Source organism: Nerophis ophidion, linkage group LG21, assembly GCF_033978795.1.
Source record: "Nerophis ophidion isolate RoL-2023_Sa linkage group LG21, RoL_Noph_v1.0, whole genome shotgun sequence".
In the NCBI taxonomy this organism is placed as follows: Eukaryota; Metazoa; Chordata; class Actinopteri; order Syngnathiformes; family Syngnathidae; genus Nerophis; species Nerophis ophidion.
Genome location: NC_084631.1, coordinates 15,640,369 through 15,659,025, shown reverse-complemented (window position 1 = coordinate 15,659,025; position 18,657 = coordinate 15,640,369). Strand labels below are relative to the sequence as shown.

The following is an 18,657-nucleotide window of genomic DNA, read 5'->3' as shown; positions in this document are numbered from 1 at the left end:
TATCAGACTGCGTGGTGGGTAGTAGTGGGTTTCAGTAGGCCTTTAAACACCAGTCATGGAAAAATATACAGTATTTAGTCTCACAAATACCAGAATCAGCTTTGAAGGCCAAGTGATTGTGACCATGTAGCACTTCCTTGCCTGTTGATGTAAAGTAACTACAGTACATTTGAAACAGAATGTAAAGTTACCTTTATGAAGTTTGGGATAATACATCAAAATGGACAAAAAGTATCTGCAGTCGTCGGCCATCAAAGAAGTGATGAGAGCAGAGTGTCTGTGGAATTGTGCAGGGCAGATGTGCACTTTATGACTTTAAATGCAGGTTAAAACATTAAAGTTTACATTGTGGTGGCATAACTGACACACTCACGGTGTGAACTTTGACCTTAGAAACATAATCATCATACAGTATGCTGTCATTACACTTAAGTAGGGTTTTTTGCTTTTACATATTAGTATTTTAATTTCTTTTGTGACCTTGAATTAATCTTAAACTAAATTGCTGTGTTACCACTCTTGCTCTTAGAAATATTGCGAATATTCAAATATTTAAAATATTCACTGCATAAGAAATACTTTTTTAAAACCTTATTATTGTTATTTTGGCCTGAATTAAATATGTGTAAGCATAAAAATGGCTAAACGACAACTAAAAATATCAACACTACAGTAGGATTGGCAACTAAAAGGAGACTAAACTCATCAGAACGCGCTGTTAAGTATTGTGGCCACGATTGGCTCAGCCTTACAGTATAAATGTGACTAAAGCGTATTCATTTATGTCTTGAAGGGTCTCAAATGTTAAAAAATGTATTTAGAAGATCATAAAACAGCTTTTTATGCTTGAGCTATGAACATATTTGATTTATAATGAATGATTCCTATTTCCCACTTCACCGAAATTCAATTATCCCTGTAACCTTTTTATTGTGTATGAAATTCCGACTGTAACATTGCATTTGTGCTCAAATATTGTTTAGTTTTTTAAGTCTATGTATATTGTGCAAGCGAGTAATAACCCGGGATTGATGTCAGCGATACACAAGGGACGACATTATTATTATTTGTAAATAAAATCAATGAATATGTATATACTGTATATATATATATATATATATATATATATATATATATATATATATATATATATATATATATATATATATATATATATATATATATATATCAATCAATCAATCAATGTTTACTTATATAGCCCTAAATCACTAGTGTCTCAAAGGGCTGCACAAACCACCACGACATCCTCGGTAGGCCCACATAAGGGCAAGGAAAACTCACACCCAGTGGGACATCGGTGACAATAATGACCCAGTGGGACGTCGGTGACAATAATGACTATGAGAACCTTAGAGAGGAGGAAAGCAATGGATGTCGAGCGGGTCTTACATGATACTGTGAAAGTTCAATCCACAATGGATCCAACACAGTCGCGAGAGTCCAGTCCAAAGCGGATCCAACACAGCAGCGAGAGTCCCGTTCACAGCGGAGCCAGCAGGAAACCATCCCAAGCGGAGGCGGATCAGCAGCGCAGAGATGTCCCCAGCCGATACACAGGCAAGCAGTACATGGCCATCGGATCGGACCGGACCCCCTCCACAGGGGAGAGTGGGACATAGAAGAAAAAGAAAAGAAACAGCAGATCAACTGGTCTAAAAAGGGAGTCTATTTAAAGGCTAGAGTATACAAATGAGTTTTAAGGTGAGACTTAAATGCTTCTACTGAGGTGGCATCTCGAACTGTTACCGGGAGGGCATTCCAGAGTACTGGAGCCCGAACGATATATATATGTATATATATATAACTCGTGTCCTCACTGGTTAAAAATGTTTTCAATATAAACCCAGACAGTCGTTTGGATAAAAATCTAGAACAAATAAATGAAAAGCAATTCAAACATTTATATATATATATTTATATATATATATATATATATATATATATATATATATATATATATATATATATATATATATATATATATATATATATATATAAATATATATATATATATATATATATGTGACTACATAGCAGAGGCGCGTGATGTTTAGTGTGTCAGAACGCACACACAAAGTGCATACAAGCAATAACATCTTGGAGAGGATGAATGTCAAAAAATGACAATGTGGTGAAGTACAATATGGAGGTATTTGGGCTCAAAACTAACAATAAAGGTGACACTTTAAACAAGGAGGCTGCAATTTCCATTTTAAAACACACCTCGCCAAATGTGGCAATTAGTATTACCACCGTTGCATACCACTTAGGTAAACATTTACATAATAAGCACTCTGATGTCCACAAAGTGTTATAAAGAGTGACAGGTAATAATGTTGTTACACCTGTCCTGCTGTTCAGCTCCGTTGCAGACCGTAGTCGAGCAGCACAGAGCAGACGTTCCTTATCGGGTTGATGTTTATACCCTTCACTTCACCCGGCAATTGGTCTGCTAAGCTCCACTTTCGGGTCAGAATGACAAGGCCGCCGATTTGTGACAATCTGGTTGCTTGATTAATAGTTTTGCAGGACACAACCGGACCTGTTCATCACTGTCCTGCACAATGCACGCGCTACCGCTCTCTTTCTTTCCTCGCCCACTCACTCACTGACGCCACTCAGCCAACACGATGACATTCTCGCAAACTGTACGCTACTCTCCTAAGTAAACTAGCTCCTCTGTTGTGCACATGTAGATACATAACATGTATGTACATAACATGTAGATACATAACTTGTAGATACATAACATGTAGATACATAACATGTAGATACATAACATTTAGATTTGTAGACACGCACACAGCTGCTTGGCTTGATGCCAAATATTAGCGGAGTCAAAATGACTGAATTTTGTAACAAATTCCAACAATTAGTGTTTTGTCTTTAACAAATGTGTGTTTTACTGCTACTTGGCTTATCTGTGTACATTTATCCATAATTTTTTTTTACTTACTGACTAGTTCATACTATTTATTTTTCCTAAAAGCACAGACTAGGAGGGGCAACTATAAATCCTGATGTCAATAAAGCTTATTATAGTTTAATGCAATCCTTTTTTATTTTTTCCTATGAGTAAGTGCAGTTTGGAAAATTGACCTAAGAGTTTAAAATCAGGTCAAAAGTTTAAAAAAATGACAAGACTTACGACTGTGTGTACGGGGGAAATTAATGACTTAAAACAGGAATTATAAACACAAGAGCTCGTCCATGACACACACCCTGAAACAGTATTGTTCCACAAATCTCATGAAAGGTGAGATGTAAATAGGGTACACGTTCTAAAATTTAATTTTACTTTTAACCTAAACATGCATAAATGAAACATGGTTCATTAATGAGCTCAGGCCAAAACAACTTGGTAAATTTATTGACCGCTGTATTTGGTTTTATCTGATGGATCTTCATTGATCCCTTGAGTGTCTGCTGTTTGGAAGATTGAGGTAAAGGTTAAGATGAAGTCTCACGTCACAAATGAAACGACTTTACAACTGTCTGTGTGAGGTAAGAGGTCATAATTGAATAAAGGAATTACAAACACCTGGGCTTGCAAAAAAGCAAGTCAAATAAGTCATAGGTTTCACAAGGAGGTTCCACTGGGATCACTGGATTCAGAGTCGAGTGTGCTAACCATTACAACATGGAACCTGCATGAACATGTGTAAAACTAAGGGATCCAACAGTACACAAGGTTTGATTTGATTTGATATATATTTTTATGGATCCATAGAGTGTGTGCCGTGAAAAAATAAAGGTCAAAGTTTAAAATTAGGTTGAAAGACATAGATAAAAAGAAATCTCTGGTCAAATGGAAAATACCTTGCCTGACAAACACAAGGGCTCGAACACGAATTGAACACAGGACCTCTTGCATCCTAAGCGAGACACATACAACTTGACCAACAAGCCCTGAAATGTTTTTGACCAAAGGGACAAGATCATGGCTACAAGCGGCCAAAATGAGTTTCCACCGCCGGGTGACGGGGCTCTAACTTAGAGATAAGATGAGAAGCTCTGTCATCCGGGAGGAGCTCCAAGCAAAGCCGCTGCTCCTTCACATTGAGAGGAGCCTGATGAGGTGGTTCGGCATCTGGTCAGGATGCCACCCGAATGCTTCCCTCAGAAGGTGTTAAGGGCACAGTCCACTAGTAGGAAGATCCAGGGCATGTTTAAAATCACTGTTAAGGGCTTGTCTGGGAATTGAACCCCTGAGTTACCCCAGTAACTAAGGGGGAGGCTGGACTGAACAGTCCAATATTAAAAGTAGGTTGTGATTACAAACCCCAGAGCTTGCAAAATGGGAATGAAATGGAGGACCTAGCTTTCACAAGGAGGACCCACCAAGATTAGAGCATGGATCACTGCGGTTAGAGTCCAGCATGTGAACCATTTCACCATTGAACCTGCAAGTGTTACTGCAAAACGAAGAGTTCCAACAAAACACAGGGTTTAATTTGATATAATAGATTTTTATTGATCCATTGAATCTGTGTCCTGAGAAAAATAGAGGTTTTAGTTTAAAATTAAGTCAAAAATCATACATGGAAATCATTTCGACTGTGGACAATTGAAAAACTGATGCCTGACAAATACAAGGGCTTGTCCGGGAATTGAACCCGGGACCTCTCGCACCCGAAGCGAGAATCATACTACCAGACCAACAAGCCACGTAAAGGTAATATTCAACTAAAAATCTTACGAATTGTGAGATTTTAACAGGAAAATCATTCTGAAACTGGGTTAGTAAATTACAATGTTGCCACTAATTTAAAGTTATGGCTATTTTCATGCAAAAAAGAACCAAGGGTTACTAGGTCTGTTCTAAAACAACTAGAGCCAAAATCGTACAACTAGATTAACAAGCTCTGAGCTGTGATTTTGCAAGAATCTCAACAAATGTGATATTTTGATAGGTGACACAATCTGAAACTGGGCTTTAAAGATGGGGGATTGACGTCGATCTCTCGGAGTGAAGTCACTGAGTAGTTAGATAACTCCACGGTGGCAAAGCTCTGGGGGTTGACAACATTTGTCCAGAAATGCTGAAGGCTCTGGGTGTTGAGGGGCTTTCTTGGTTGACACACCTTTTCAACATTGCCTGGAAGTCTGGGACAGCACGGAGGGACTGGCAGACTGGGATGTTGGGTCCCCTATTCAAAAATGGGGACCAGAGGGGTGTGTGCTAAGATCAGCCGATCAGCTGCTACTGACGGTCCCTAACACAAGGCTGAAGCTTAGAGGTGACAGAGCTTTTGCTGCTGCTGATCCCAAGCTCTGGAACGACCTACCTCTGAGTGTTAGACAAGCCTCCTCTCTTCCTGTTTTTAAATCTCTCTTAAAAACATACTTTTATTCCTTGGCTTTTAACACTAAGTGATATCCATCCTGCAATGGCATCCCATTATACACCTGCTGTGAACCTGTTTTTATGTTTTATTTATGTTTTATGTTTGTGTTGTGTTGTTTGCTCGGTCCTCGTATTATCTTTTAACCTGCCCCTTGTACAGCACTTCGGCTACCCCTGTGGTAAATTTTAAATGTGCTTTATAAATAAAGTTGATTTGATTTGATTTGATTTACAGTAGTATCACACGACTCAGCCTCTATGGGAAAGTTTACGCCAAGCTACTGGAAAGGATGGTCCGTCCGAAAGTCGAACCTCGGATTAAAGAGGAGCAATGTGGATTCCGTCCTGGTCGTGGAACAACTGACCAGCTCTTTATTCTTTCAAAAATCCTGGAGAAGGCCTGAGAGTATGTCTATCCAGTAGTTTGCGTACCAGGAAGGCGTTGGTGTGGAGGATGCTATCTTTTACCTGCTGCATCGAGCCCACTCACACCTGGATAAGGGAAATGGCACTGTGAGGATCCCGTTCCTGGACTTCTCGAGTGCCTTTAATACCATCCAGCCCCGCCTCCTTCAAGACAAGCTCTATAAAATGCAAGTGGACCCCTGCCTGGTTGCCTGGATTTCGAACTACCTCACCGACAGGCCACAGTACGTCAGACTGAAGGACATCACGTTTGACACTGTGATCAGCAGCACCGGAGCACCGCAGGGAACGGTGCTGGCCCCTCTTCTCTTCACCCTGTACAGCGCTGACTTCTGCTACAACTCAGAGCTGTGTCACATCCAGAAGTACGCGGATGACACAGCCATCGTCGGGTGCATCAGGGACGGCACAGAGGAGGAGTTTCAGAACCTGGTGAGGGACTTTGTTGTCTGGTGCCACACGAACGTCTTGCAGCTCAATCCGTCAAAGACCAAGGAGCTGGTCATTGACTTTGGGAGGTCGAGTCCACGGTCACAACCTATTGTGATCGAGGGAGTTGAGGTACAGACCGTGGACTCATTCAAGTACCTCGGGGTTTGGGTGGACAATAAGCTGGACTGGACCGTTAACACGGACCACCAGTACAAGAAAGGACAGAGCAGGCTGTACTTCCTCAGGAGACTGCACTCCTTCAACATTTGTAGAAAACTCCTGTGGATGTACTACCAGTCTGTGGTTGCCAGTGTTCTGTTCTACATACTAGTGTGCTGGGGGGGCAGTACATCTAAGAAGAACAGCTCCAGACTTGAGAAACTGATAAGGCGGGCCGGTTCTACAATCGGAATGAAACTGGACTCACTGGTGAAGGTGGCAGAGAAGAGGACTGTGGAAAAACTAGTGAGGATCCTGGATGATGCCAGTCACCCTCTGCATAGCGTTATCAGTAGCCAGAGGAGCCTGTTCAGTGCTAGACTGCTTCATCCCAAGTGCAGGACTAATAGACTCAAAAACTCCTTTGTCCCACACGCCATTAGACTGTACAACTCCTCTCTGGGACGGGGGACGGGGGGTATTAGGATGACAAGGGATTCAAAACATTAACAGTGCAATACGTTTTCATAACATGGTCACTACTGCCTACTTTGTCTTGTTATATTCTTATTTTACTGTTATATTGTTATTCCCATTGTTTTTATTCTTTTTGTAATATCTCTCTATTTTGTTTCCTTTTAAACACCCATTATTTACTTTTTACTTTTTTTTTTTTTTTTTTTTAAATTGATCTCAACTCTGTACACTGCTGCTGGAATTTTAATTTTCCTGAAGGAACTCTCCTGAAGGTATTAATAAAGTACTATCTATCTATCTATCTATCTATCTATCTACATGTGCTTTGTGGATTTGGAGGGCTGCGCTCTGTTACCTATCCTGTTAGTTATTTTTATGGACAAGATTTCTAAGCAGAGTTGTGACCATGGCGGAGAGGGTACTCGTCTCGGGGATAAAGGTGCGTCACTGCTGTTTGCAGATGATGTGGTCCTGATGGCACCATCGGTTCGTGACCTTCAGCTGTCACTGGATTGGTTCAGCGGCTGGAAAGAGGATCAGCATCTTCAAATCTGAGGCCATGGTTCTCAGAAGGAAACTGATTGTTTCTACAGTCCAGGTAGAGAACATATCTTAGGGTCTTGTTCACGAGGCGAGGGAAAGATGGAGTTGGAAATCCACCGGACAATCGGAACAGCTGAGGCAGTATTGAAGTCTCTATGCCGCACTGTTGTGATGAAACGAACGCTGAGCCAGAAGGCAAAGCTCTTGGTCTACCGAGCTACAGTATCTACACACCTATGGTCATTAAGTGTGGGTCATGACCGAAAGAATAAGATCGCGGATACAAGCGGCTGAAATGACGTTCCTCAGAAGGGTGGCTGGCATCTCCCTTAGAGATAGGGGGAGAAGTTCAGTCACCCGAGAGAGACTCGGAGTCGAGTCGCTGCTCCTTCGCCTGGGAAGGAGCCAGTTTAGGTGGTTCGGCCATCTTGTGCGGATGCCTCACGAGGGTCTCCTAGGGAGGTACTCGTTGCCAAGGACCAGACGGGGGGATTACATCTCATCTTTGGCCTGGGAACTCTTCGGGTTCCCCCAGGAGGAAGTTGCTAATGTTGCTCTGGAGAGGGAAGTCTGGATAGACCAACAAGCCCCGAAAAATCACATTCCAAAAAAAAATCTCATGAATTGTGAGATGTTAACAGGGAACATAATCTAGGTTAATATAGTGCACGTTTACCACTACTTTAAAGGTATGGCTATTTTCAAGCAAAAAAGAACTAAAGGTGACAAGCTCTGTCCTAAAACATTTAGAGATCGTAAACTGAGGTAACACTGTATTTTATTTTATAAATGTTTATTGATCCCTTGAGTGTGCGCAGTTTGATCTAGGAGGCTTAAGATCACTGTAAGGGGCTTGTCCGGGAATTGAACCCAGGACCTCCAGCACCCAAAGCGGGAATCATACCACTAGACCAACAAGCCCTATACAATATGCATTACCAACTTTCCAAAAAGTTCATATTTTATTTGTGGAGACACTGTAACTCCACTTTCATTAGCTCACATTTTGATTCACTTTTTCAGGATTTGAACCCCAGACCCGAGGCAAAAATCATACGACTAGAACGGGGGTCATCAAACCGCGGCTCTCGAACCGCATGCTGTTCTTTAGTGCTCTTTACTCCCTGGAGCATTTTTAAAAAAAGGACTGAAAAGGGAATAAGATGGGGGGTGGGAAATCATTATTTTGTTTTAGTATGTTTTTTGTTTGAGGACAAACATGACACAAACCTTCCCAGTAGTTAGAAAACCCACTGTTTAATACACTATATTGCCAAAAGCATTTGGCCACCCATCCAAATGATCAGAATCAGGTGTCCTAATCACTTGGACCGGCTACAGGTGTATAAAATGAAGCACTTAGGCATTGAGACAGTTTCTACATACATTTGTGAAAGAAATGATTTCCAGTGATTTCCAGCGTGGAACTGTCACAGGATGCCACCTAAGATACAAATCCAGTCGTGAAATATCCTTGCTCCTAAATAATCCAAAGACAACTATCGGCTTTTTTATAAGAAAATTACAGAGTTTGGAAACAACAGCAACTCAGCCACAAAATGGTAGGCTACGTAATCCGACAGCGGATGCTGAAGCACATAGTGCAAAGAGGTCGCCAACTTTCTGCACAGTCAGTTGCTACAGGGCACCAAACTTCATGTGACCTTCCAATTAGTGTTACGGCACATCCGCAGTCTGCCTATCCCTCCTGCATCTGAGTGTCACAATTCGTCATCTGACTGCTCGCCCGGACACGCTCACGCTGAGCTCAGCACGCCCACGCAGTGACAAGCCTGCACTCAATTGCTAATCTGCACACCTGGTATTGATGAGGGCGAGCTGGATAAAAGACCAGTGGACCCAAGGATCGGCGCGGGATCTTAATAGTTTTCATGGTGTACTTACCCTCCCGTCTCACTTTTCCCCCGATCTCCCTCTGTCCTCTGACTACCTCCCTCGTTCCTCGACTCCTCGCTCGCCCCTGGACTCCAACGCCCCTCTCTCGCCCATGATCATCGCCCATGGACTGCCTCGTTCCTTCGCTCTCGTCAACACTTGGTAACACACACTTCAGTTAATCTACACACATAGTAACACACATTCGCACTTACGTTTAACAGACTCCATTTCCTTAGTTTATTTAGTGGTGTTTTTTGGTATTATTATATATACATTGACTTTATATATAAAAAATTGTACTTTACTGTCCTCTCGTGTCAGTCTGCCGTCATCTTCCCTAGTCAAAACATAACAATTAGCCTACGTACAGTACGCAGAGAGCTTTATGGAATGGTTTTCCTTGGCCGAGCAGCCGCATCTAAGCCATACATCCAAGTCCAATGCAAAGCGTTGGATGCAGTGGTGTAAAGCACGTCGCCACCGGACTCTAGAGCAGTGGAAATGCGTTCTCCGGAGTGATGAATCACGCGTTTGCATCTGGCAATCTGATGGACGAGTCTGGGTTTGGAGGTTGCCTGGAGAACGGTGTGAAATTTGGTGGAGGAGAAATTATGGTATGGGGTTGTTTTTCAGGAGTTGGGCTTGTGAAAGGAACTTTGAATACTCTAGGATACCAAAATATTTTGGACAATTCCATGCTCCCGAGTCCCAACCTTGTGGGAACAGATTGGAGCCACATCACCAACATGGACGAGGTGCAGCTCACTTTTGACATCCCGGTGAACCACAATGTCAAGAAGAAGCTCCCCACAGCGAAAAAGTGACGTTGAAGTTTGCGCGTCTCCGTCGTCGAAAAAGACCTCGAAGGCGGAGTGGGCGGATGATGGTTGCTTAGAATCTCCACAACGGTCATAAAGGCGGCAGAAGGCTGCAGCAAAGATGGGCCCCCAATTGTCTTGGTCCCTATGCCATTGAAACCCTGGCCTTCTATTTGCTAAGGACAGTGTGGTGGCTGTCTGTGCACCAGTCTTCCCACTTTAAAAGATTCCACACACAGGCGTTCTCCTGAAGGCAATCCCACCAACAGGAGGACAGTCATACTCGTTTCAAGTGATTGCCAACGACTTTAACTTTATATAAGACTTTTAAACTCTTTTTGATAGGAGCCTATTAAAGCTAATACAGACACTTATGTAATGCATTGTCTTCATTATAACACTTATATAAGACATTTAAAGTCATTTTGATCGTAGGCTATTATAGCTAATATAGATACTTACAACATGTGTTGCCTTCATTATAAGACTTATTTACGGCTTTTCATTTTGTGTGTCTCCAAGCAGATTAGTTTTTTGTATTTTTGGTCCAATATGGCTCTTTCACTGTTCTGGGTTGCCGACCCCTGAACTAGACCAACAAGCTTTGAGTTGTGATTTTGCAAGAATGTCAATAAATGTTATATGTTTATAGGGGACACCATCTAAATCTGGGCCTCCGTATTGCACTTTTAACACAAATCGGATTTACTGCAATTTTTTTGTAAGCCCTAAGGCTTTTGAGCTCAGTCCTGGAACAAAATGTGGTCATAGATGTAAGAACCACTTTATTAGATTTTAGACATTTTCATTGATCCCTTGAGTGTGTGCAGTTTGGAAAATTGAGCAAAGACTTTTAAATCACTGTTTAGGGCTTGTCCGGGAATTGAACCCAAGAACTCTCGCATCCTAAGTGAGAATCATACAACTAGACCAACAAACCATGCAAAATCATTTTTCAACAAAAAATCTAATGAATTATGAGATTTTAATAGAGACCACAATCTAAAACTGGGTTGATATAATGTACTTTTACCACCAATTTAAAGGTATGGCTATTTTCATGCAAAAATAAACTAAGGGTTACAAGCTCTGTCCTAAAACAATTAGAGCTTGTAAATTGAGGTACCACTCTACTTCATTTTATACATTTTCATTGATCCCTTGAGTGTGTGCAGTTTGGAAAAGTGAGCTCAGAGTTTGAAATGACCATTGAGGGCTTGTCCTGGAATTGAAACATGGACCTCTCACATGCACCCAGGGCGAGAATCATACTCCTCGACCAAATTTTCAAAAAAAGTTGCTATTTCATTTGGGGAGACAATCAGTAACTGCACTTTTATTAACACACATTTTGATTCACTACAATTTTCATGCATAAATGAACAAGAGCTTTTTCAGGATTAGAACCCCAGACCCAAAACAAAAATTATACGATTCGAACAAAAAGCTTTGAGTTGTGATTTTGCAAGAATGTCAATAAATGTGATTATTTAATTGGGGACACCATATAAATCTGGGCTTCCATATTGCACTTTTAACACAAATCGGATTTACTGCAATTTTTTTGTAAGCCCTAAGGCTTTTGAGCTCAGTCCTGAAACAAAATGAGGTCGTAGATGTGAGAACCACTGTTTTAGATTTTATACATTTTCATTGATCCCTTGAGTGTGTGTGGTTTGGAAAATTGAGCAAAGAGTTTAAAATCACTGTTTGGGGATTATCCGGGAATTGAACCCAGGACTTCACTTCTCGCACCCTAGGCGAGAATCATACGACTAGACCAACAAGCCATGCAAAATCATTTTCCAACAAAAAATCTCATGAATTATGAGATTTTAACAGGGACTACAATCTAAAACTGGGTTAATATATTGCACTTATACCACTAATTTAAAGGTATGGCTATTTTCATGCAAAAATAAACTAAGGGTTACAAGCTCTGTCCTAAAACAATTAGATCTCATAAATTGAGGTACCACTCTACTTCATTTTATACATTTTCATTGATCCCTTGAGTGTGTGCAGTTTGGAAAAGTGAGCTCAGATATACAAATGACCATTGAGGGCTTGTCCTGGAATTGAAACATGGACCTCTCACATGCACCCAGAGCGAGAATCATACTCCTAGACCAAATTTTCAAAAAAAGTCGCTATTTCATTTGGGGAGACAATCAGTAACTGCACTTTTATTAACACACATTTTGATTCACTACAATTTTCATGCATAAATGAACAAGAGCTTTTTCAGGATTAGAACCCCAGACCCAAAACAAAAATTATACGATTCGACCAAAAAGCTTTGAGTTGTGATTTTGCAAGAATCTCAATAAATGTGATATTTTGATAGATGACACAATCTGGAACTGGGCTTCCATATTGCATTTTTACCACAAATTTAATTTACTTCGATTTTTTTTTTTTTTTGCTTTGAAGCTCAGTCCTAGAACAAACTGTGGTCGTAGACTTAAGTACGACTTTATTTGTGTTTCAACAAAACATCTCTCAGGGAACACATTCTGAAACCGGATTAGTATATTACACTTGTACCATTAATTTAAAGGTATGACTATATTTAGCAAAAAAAAAGAACTAAGGGTTGAAATCTATGACCTACAATAATTAGAGCTCGTAATTTGAGGTAACACTGTATTTTATTTTAGGGATTTTTATTGATCTATTGAGTGTGTGCTGTGAGAAAAATAGAAGTTAAAGTTTAAATATGAATCAAAAGTCCTGCGTGATTGGGAATTCGATTGTGGACTAATTGTAAGGTCATTTTATGGGATATTTGGCCAATCTGTGAACTAAATCGTTACCAAGAAATCTCTTCACCAATGTGTTTATAAAGGTGTCTAGTAACATATCCTGAAAATTTGAAATCCAACTCCTGCGGGAAAGTTCATAAAAAAATCAAAAAAGCTTAATTTGGCCTTAAGTAACTTGTGAGGGGTCAAACTAGGGGTTCTTCAATATTCTGAGTTCATTGCAAGTATTTATTTTTCACCAAGATCACTCCCTGGTGGAAAAATGGCCACACCTCCTTTCCCAGGTCATCGTTCATCCTGACAATGCCTCCTACTCACACATACCATGCAGGGTATATGCAAGAAAAAATTAAATAATAAAATAAAAAAGATAATAGTTTATTCTTTAATGTTTGACATGATGAATGGTCCAAGTCAGTGTTTAGTGATGGTTGCTGTAGTTGATTGGCATTTCAATGTGCGGACGTTATGAGTTTAACATTAGCACCAAACATGCTGGATCCATTTGCATCCCTTTTCTTTGTTGAACATAGGTGGACACAATATACTGATTTTAATGTCAGCTACGTAAGTATTATTGAAATCTTTTTCTATCAATTTGAAATGTTTCACTTCACTGCATTGATTATAAGGTTAGAACTAAATGTTGTCATTACTAGTATTAAAAATTCCCTAAGCTCTATGTTTAATAATTCTGTTTTAATCTATATTTTTTCTAAGAAAGAGTGTCCCTGTGATTTCTAAACAGATGTGTTTTGAGGGCACAGTAGTTGATTGCTCATTTTGTTGCACCTGCAGTTAAATTGATTAGTGATTTTTTGCACCTGTCCTAGGAAAGTGTTTGTCACTGTCATTCTTTCAGTTGTTGTGCAGAGAAAAGCAGCTTTATATTCAGCTAAAATCATCACATTTACTGCATTAATTTTCAGTGTGTGTTCATCCATTAGAAGTAAGTGTTATTTCTTTCATTCTTTATGTAATTTGTTTGAATTTTAGATATATTTAGGCTACTAAGAATTTGTTGGAACGAGGACCTTTATGGAGATGGTAACTGATGGGAAGATGGGAGCCAGTCACACATATCCAGTGGTGGTACTGTTTGAGCAGAAATTTGAAGAAACCTTCAAAAGACTCGCCAAAGGGGGACGAACACCTGCACTCTGGGTGCAGTACCACCACATGGTAAATGTGGTGGTATAGTTTTTAATCATATTTGATTTTATATTGTTTTTATTGGTTTTATATTTATTTATTTTTTGTTTTTATTCAGTCATTTTTTATTATTTTTATTTTTTTACAATTGTTTTTAACATGGCTGTGCAGCACTTTGGAAACGTTATTGTTGTTTAAATGTGCTATATAAATAAAGTGGATTGGATTGGATTGATAAATGTTATTAAGATGTTCATCCGAGGTGAGCGGCTTGCAGACCACGATGGGCACCTGTCCTGCATTGCTACCTGGATGCTGGACATATTTGCAGCTGCAGGCCATCATCAGTATGCCAAAGGTGCACGAATGTACTGTCAACTGATAAAGGAACTGGAAACTTTGCCTCTTACAAAGAGACCATCGAACGTTTTCACAACCATGTTGTCCGGTATTCCAGCCATGATTGGTCTGGCACCTGGTGTGACATCTGCATTGAGCAGACGTTAATGAAGGCGGCCAAATCAGAAGGTGGACTGAGCAGAGGGAGGATGAGAAGCAGTGATGCTGGCCACAAGTGCTGGGTGCTCACCCTCAGCCACTTCTCTAATATCAACAAGCATATGGAGGAAGGTGTAAACCAACATGCTCCACTCCACCGAGACCTTGGGAAAACCCAGATGAAGCGTGATGCAGAGGCAGTTAAACTTGCCCTCCAGTGGTTTGAGGAGAACAACCCGTTTGAAACTTGGCAGGAGATTGCCAACAGTTACCTTAGCTACCTGCAGCATCTTGGCCGTAACTGTCAAAAGATCATTGTGGTCTTTGATGCTTTGACATTATTTATATATTTTCACATAGTTGAACATGCATTGCATATATTATTCTATTTTCAGGTCGGGGCAGAAGATGCAGATGTGCTGGTAATGTTGGCGCACCATAGCTCAAGCACCAAACACCCACTTTTCTTCACGACATTGAAGGGCTCTTATGATGTCAGGAGGATTCGAGAAGCTCTCTCTGAAAAACAGAGACGCTACCTGGTCTTTTGTCACGTTTTCACTGGGTGTGATACAGTCTCTGCTATCGCTGGCCATGGGAAAACCACTCTAACAGGTAATGATACTAATACTACTAATAATAATACTTATATCATAATGAAGTATTTGTACATTGAAAGATATGAAACAAAACTTCGAGTGCTTTCCTTTGTAGGTTTTGTGCAGGGGACATAGATGAACTTATGGACATCTTCCTGGACATACGCGCTACCAAGGATGCAGTGATTCAGGCTGGTACTGCGATCTTCCACTACATCTACCATGGACCAGGTAGTAATCTGGGAGAAGTTCGATACAACATCTTCTCACGTAAGGCAGCCGCTGGGCTGATCAAACCGGAGACTCTACCTCCAACAGAGGGTGCAGCAGCACAGCATTCACTCCGTGCCTACCAACAGACTCGGGACTGGTTCCTTCTACAGAGCATGTCTCTGGACCCCACTGACTATGGATGGACAATAAGTGTTCATGGTTATGAGCCACTTTTAACTCTAGACCCCATGGCTCCTGAAGAGCTACTCCAATTCACAAGCTGGAATTGCCATGGAGATTGCAGTAGCCGGCGATGCAGCTGCAAAAAGAATAGCGTCAAGTACATCTCAGCTTGTGGAGTCTGTCAAGGCATTACCTGTAAGAATGCTATTCATGATGATGGCATTTTATGATGAATACTCAGAGGCAGACATTAACTTATAAAGCATTCTACTAGGGGGATCACTGTTTGCTCTGACTAATGTGAAAATAATTGTAATAAATGCTACTTTATGTAAATGCGATAAGGGTGTGGAAGATTTTCCACTAAGGAATAGTTGTAGTGAAAAACAAATGCTATAAATGAACTCAGGACCATAAAAAACACTAGTTTGACCCCTCACAAGTTACTTAGGGCCAAATTAAGCATTTTCAAATTTTCAAAAATTGGTTATTGGTAACCCGACTTTGTGCAGTTTTTTATGAGGTTTCCCCCAGGACTTGAATTTCAACTTTTTAGGACAAGTTATTAGACACCTTTAGAAACCCATTGGTGAAGAGATTTATTGGTAAAGATTTAGTTCCCAGATTTTCAGATGCTTCCCTTACTATAATGAAAAACTCCTGATAAATACAAGGGCTTGTCCGGGAAGTGATCTCGAGTCCTCTCACACCCTAAGCGAGAATCGTACGACTAGACCAACTAGCCCCGAAAAATACTGGTTAACAGAAAATCTTATGAATTAAGAGACTCTAACAGGGAAATCATTCTGGAACTGGGTTAGTATATTGCAATTTTACCACTAATTTAAAGGTATGACTATTTTCATGCAAAAAAGAACCAAGGGTTACAAGCTCTGTCCTAAAACAATAAGAGCTCGTAAATTGAGGTACCACTGTACTTCATTTTATACATTTCCATTGATCCCTTGAGTGTGTGTAGTTTGGAAACTTGAGCTAAGAGTTTAAAACCACTGTTAAGGGCTTATCCGGGAATTGAAACCGGGACCTCTCGCACCCTAAGCGAGAATCATACCACTAGACCAACAAGCCCTGCAAATTCTAGTTTCAACAAAGAATTGTGAGATTTTAACGAGGAACACATTCTTAAACTGGGTTAGTGTGTAGCATATTTACCACTAAATGTGGTTGTAGATTTAAGTACAACTGTATTTGATTGTATAAAATTTTGTTGATCGCTTGAGTATGTGCAGTTAGGAGAATTGAGCTAAGAGTTTAAAATCACTGTTAACTCAACCCGGGAACTCTCGCACACTAAGCGAGAATCATACCACTAGACCAACAAGCCCTGAAAAGTCAGGTTTCAACAGAGAATTGTGAGATTTTAACAAGGAACACATTCTGAAACTGGTTTAGTGCTCGTCCATGGCACACACCCTGAAACAGTATTGTTCAACAAATCTCATGAAAGGTGAGATGTAAATAGGGTACGCGTTCTAAAATGTTATTACACTTTTAACCTACATTTAAATTAAAAGCCATTTTCATGTTTAAGTTAACTTTGGTTCATTTATGGGCTTGGGCAAAAAAAAAAACTTGTATTGAAAAATGTGGTCAATTTCATTTTATTTTATAGATATTTACTGATCCATTGAGTGTGTGCCGTGAGTAGAGGTTAAAGTTTAAAATTAAGTCGAAAGTCATAAAGAAATTCAACTGTGGACAAAGGAAAAACTCATGCCTCATGAACACAAGGGATCATCAGGGAATTGAACCCAGGACCTCTCGCACCCTGGGCGAGAATCATATGGGTAGACCAGTGTTCAGCAACTTTGACACCCAAAGAGCTATTTCAATATGTTTCACAAAATAAAGAAAACAATGGGAGCGACAAAACTCTTTTGAAATTTGAAATGAAATAACACTGCATACGGAGTTGTTGTTTTTTTGCTTTGTTGTGTATTAACCTTAATATGAAAATTTTATTTTAGTGCGGCCCGCGAGATTTAAATTAATGCCGTTTGACAGCATCACACTTGCCAACCTTCCGGGACACTCCCGGAATCCAGAGCAACTATTCATGCGAATGTCTGCTAAATGTCGCCCTTCAACATTAATACGGGCGTTCCATAAAGGCGCTGCCTTTACCACTCTCTACAACATGTACAAATATCTAGCACAGCCCAGCCACGAGTCACATGTGGCTTCCTTGACCACACTCAGACGACTGCAACGCATACTTGTTCAAGAGCCATACAGGTTACACTGAGAGTTGTGATATAAACAACTTTAACACACTTACTAATATGCGCCACACTGTGGACCCACACCAAAAGAGAATGACAAACACATTTCTGGAGAATATCCTCACTGCAACACAAGATAAACACAACAGAACAAATACCCAGAATCCCATGCATCCCAAACTCTTCCGGGTTACATTATACATCCCCGCTAGCACCAAATCCCCCCTCTCTGTGCGTCGGTTGAGGTGGGCGGGGTTTGGTGCAAGCGGGGGTGTATAATGTAGCCCGGAAGAGTTAGGGATGCATGGGATTCTGGGTATTTGTTCTGTTGTGTTACAGTGAGGATGTTCTCCAAAAATGTGTTTGTCATTCTTTTTTGGTGTGGTTTCACAGTGTGGCGCATATTAGTAAGAGTGTTAAAGTTGTTTATATCACAACTCTCAGTGTAACCTGTATAGCTGTTGAACAAGTATGTCTTGCAGTCACTTTCGTTTGACACCAGAGGCTGTGTTCTACATGTGACCAGCTGGCACGCAGATAGCAGTGTGTAAAAGCGGGCACGACGACGAGTGTTAGAGGGTTGTAAAGGCATTTCCATCAGGGTACGCCCTCAATATTATCGACTAGGTGGAAATCGGAGAATGTTGGACCCGGGTGATTGCTGAGAGAAGCATTAAACTGGAAATCTCTTGGGAAATTCGGGGGTGTCGGCAATTATGCAGCTGAGCCACATGCGGCTCCGGAGCCGCGGGTTGCCGACCCCTGGACTAGATCAACAAATTATGAGTTGTGATTTTGCAAGAATGTCAATAAATGTGATATTTTGGTCGGGGACACAGTCTGAAACTGGGCTTCCATATTACACTTTTAACCCAAATTAGA

At 40.6% G+C, this 18,657-nt stretch overlaps 1 long non-coding RNA gene and 3 other non-coding genes across 4 annotated transcripts; 1 reads left to right on the top strand and 3 right to left on the bottom strand.

Moving 5' to 3' along the window:
- Nucleotides 1–4,616: 4,616 nt before the first annotated feature.
- Nucleotides 4,617–4,688, bottom strand: trnap-cgg (transfer RNA proline (anticodon CGG)). The gene has a single exon. It is a non-coding gene; the product is annotated as a tRNA-Pro (tRNA).
- Nucleotides 4,689–8,254: 3,566 nt separating this feature from the next.
- On the bottom strand, nucleotides 8,255–8,326 carry trnap-ugg (transfer RNA proline (anticodon UGG)). Its single transcript has one exon. It is a non-coding gene; the product is annotated as a tRNA-Pro (tRNA).
- Nucleotides 8,327–13,735: 5,409 nt separating this feature from the next.
- Nucleotides 13,736–16,275, top strand: LOC133539453 (uncharacterized). The gene is made up of 3 exons (XR_009803385.1): nucleotides 13,736–13,836; nucleotides 14,933–15,152; nucleotides 15,252–16,275. It is a non-coding gene; the product is annotated as an uncharacterized LOC133539453 (long non-coding RNA).
- A 274-nt stretch (nucleotides 16,276–16,549) lies between these two features.
- trnap-agg (transfer RNA proline (anticodon AGG)) lies at nucleotides 16,550–16,621 on the bottom strand. The gene has a single exon. It is a non-coding gene; the product is annotated as a tRNA-Pro (tRNA).
- Between the last annotated feature and the right edge of the window lie 2,036 nt (nucleotides 16,622–18,657).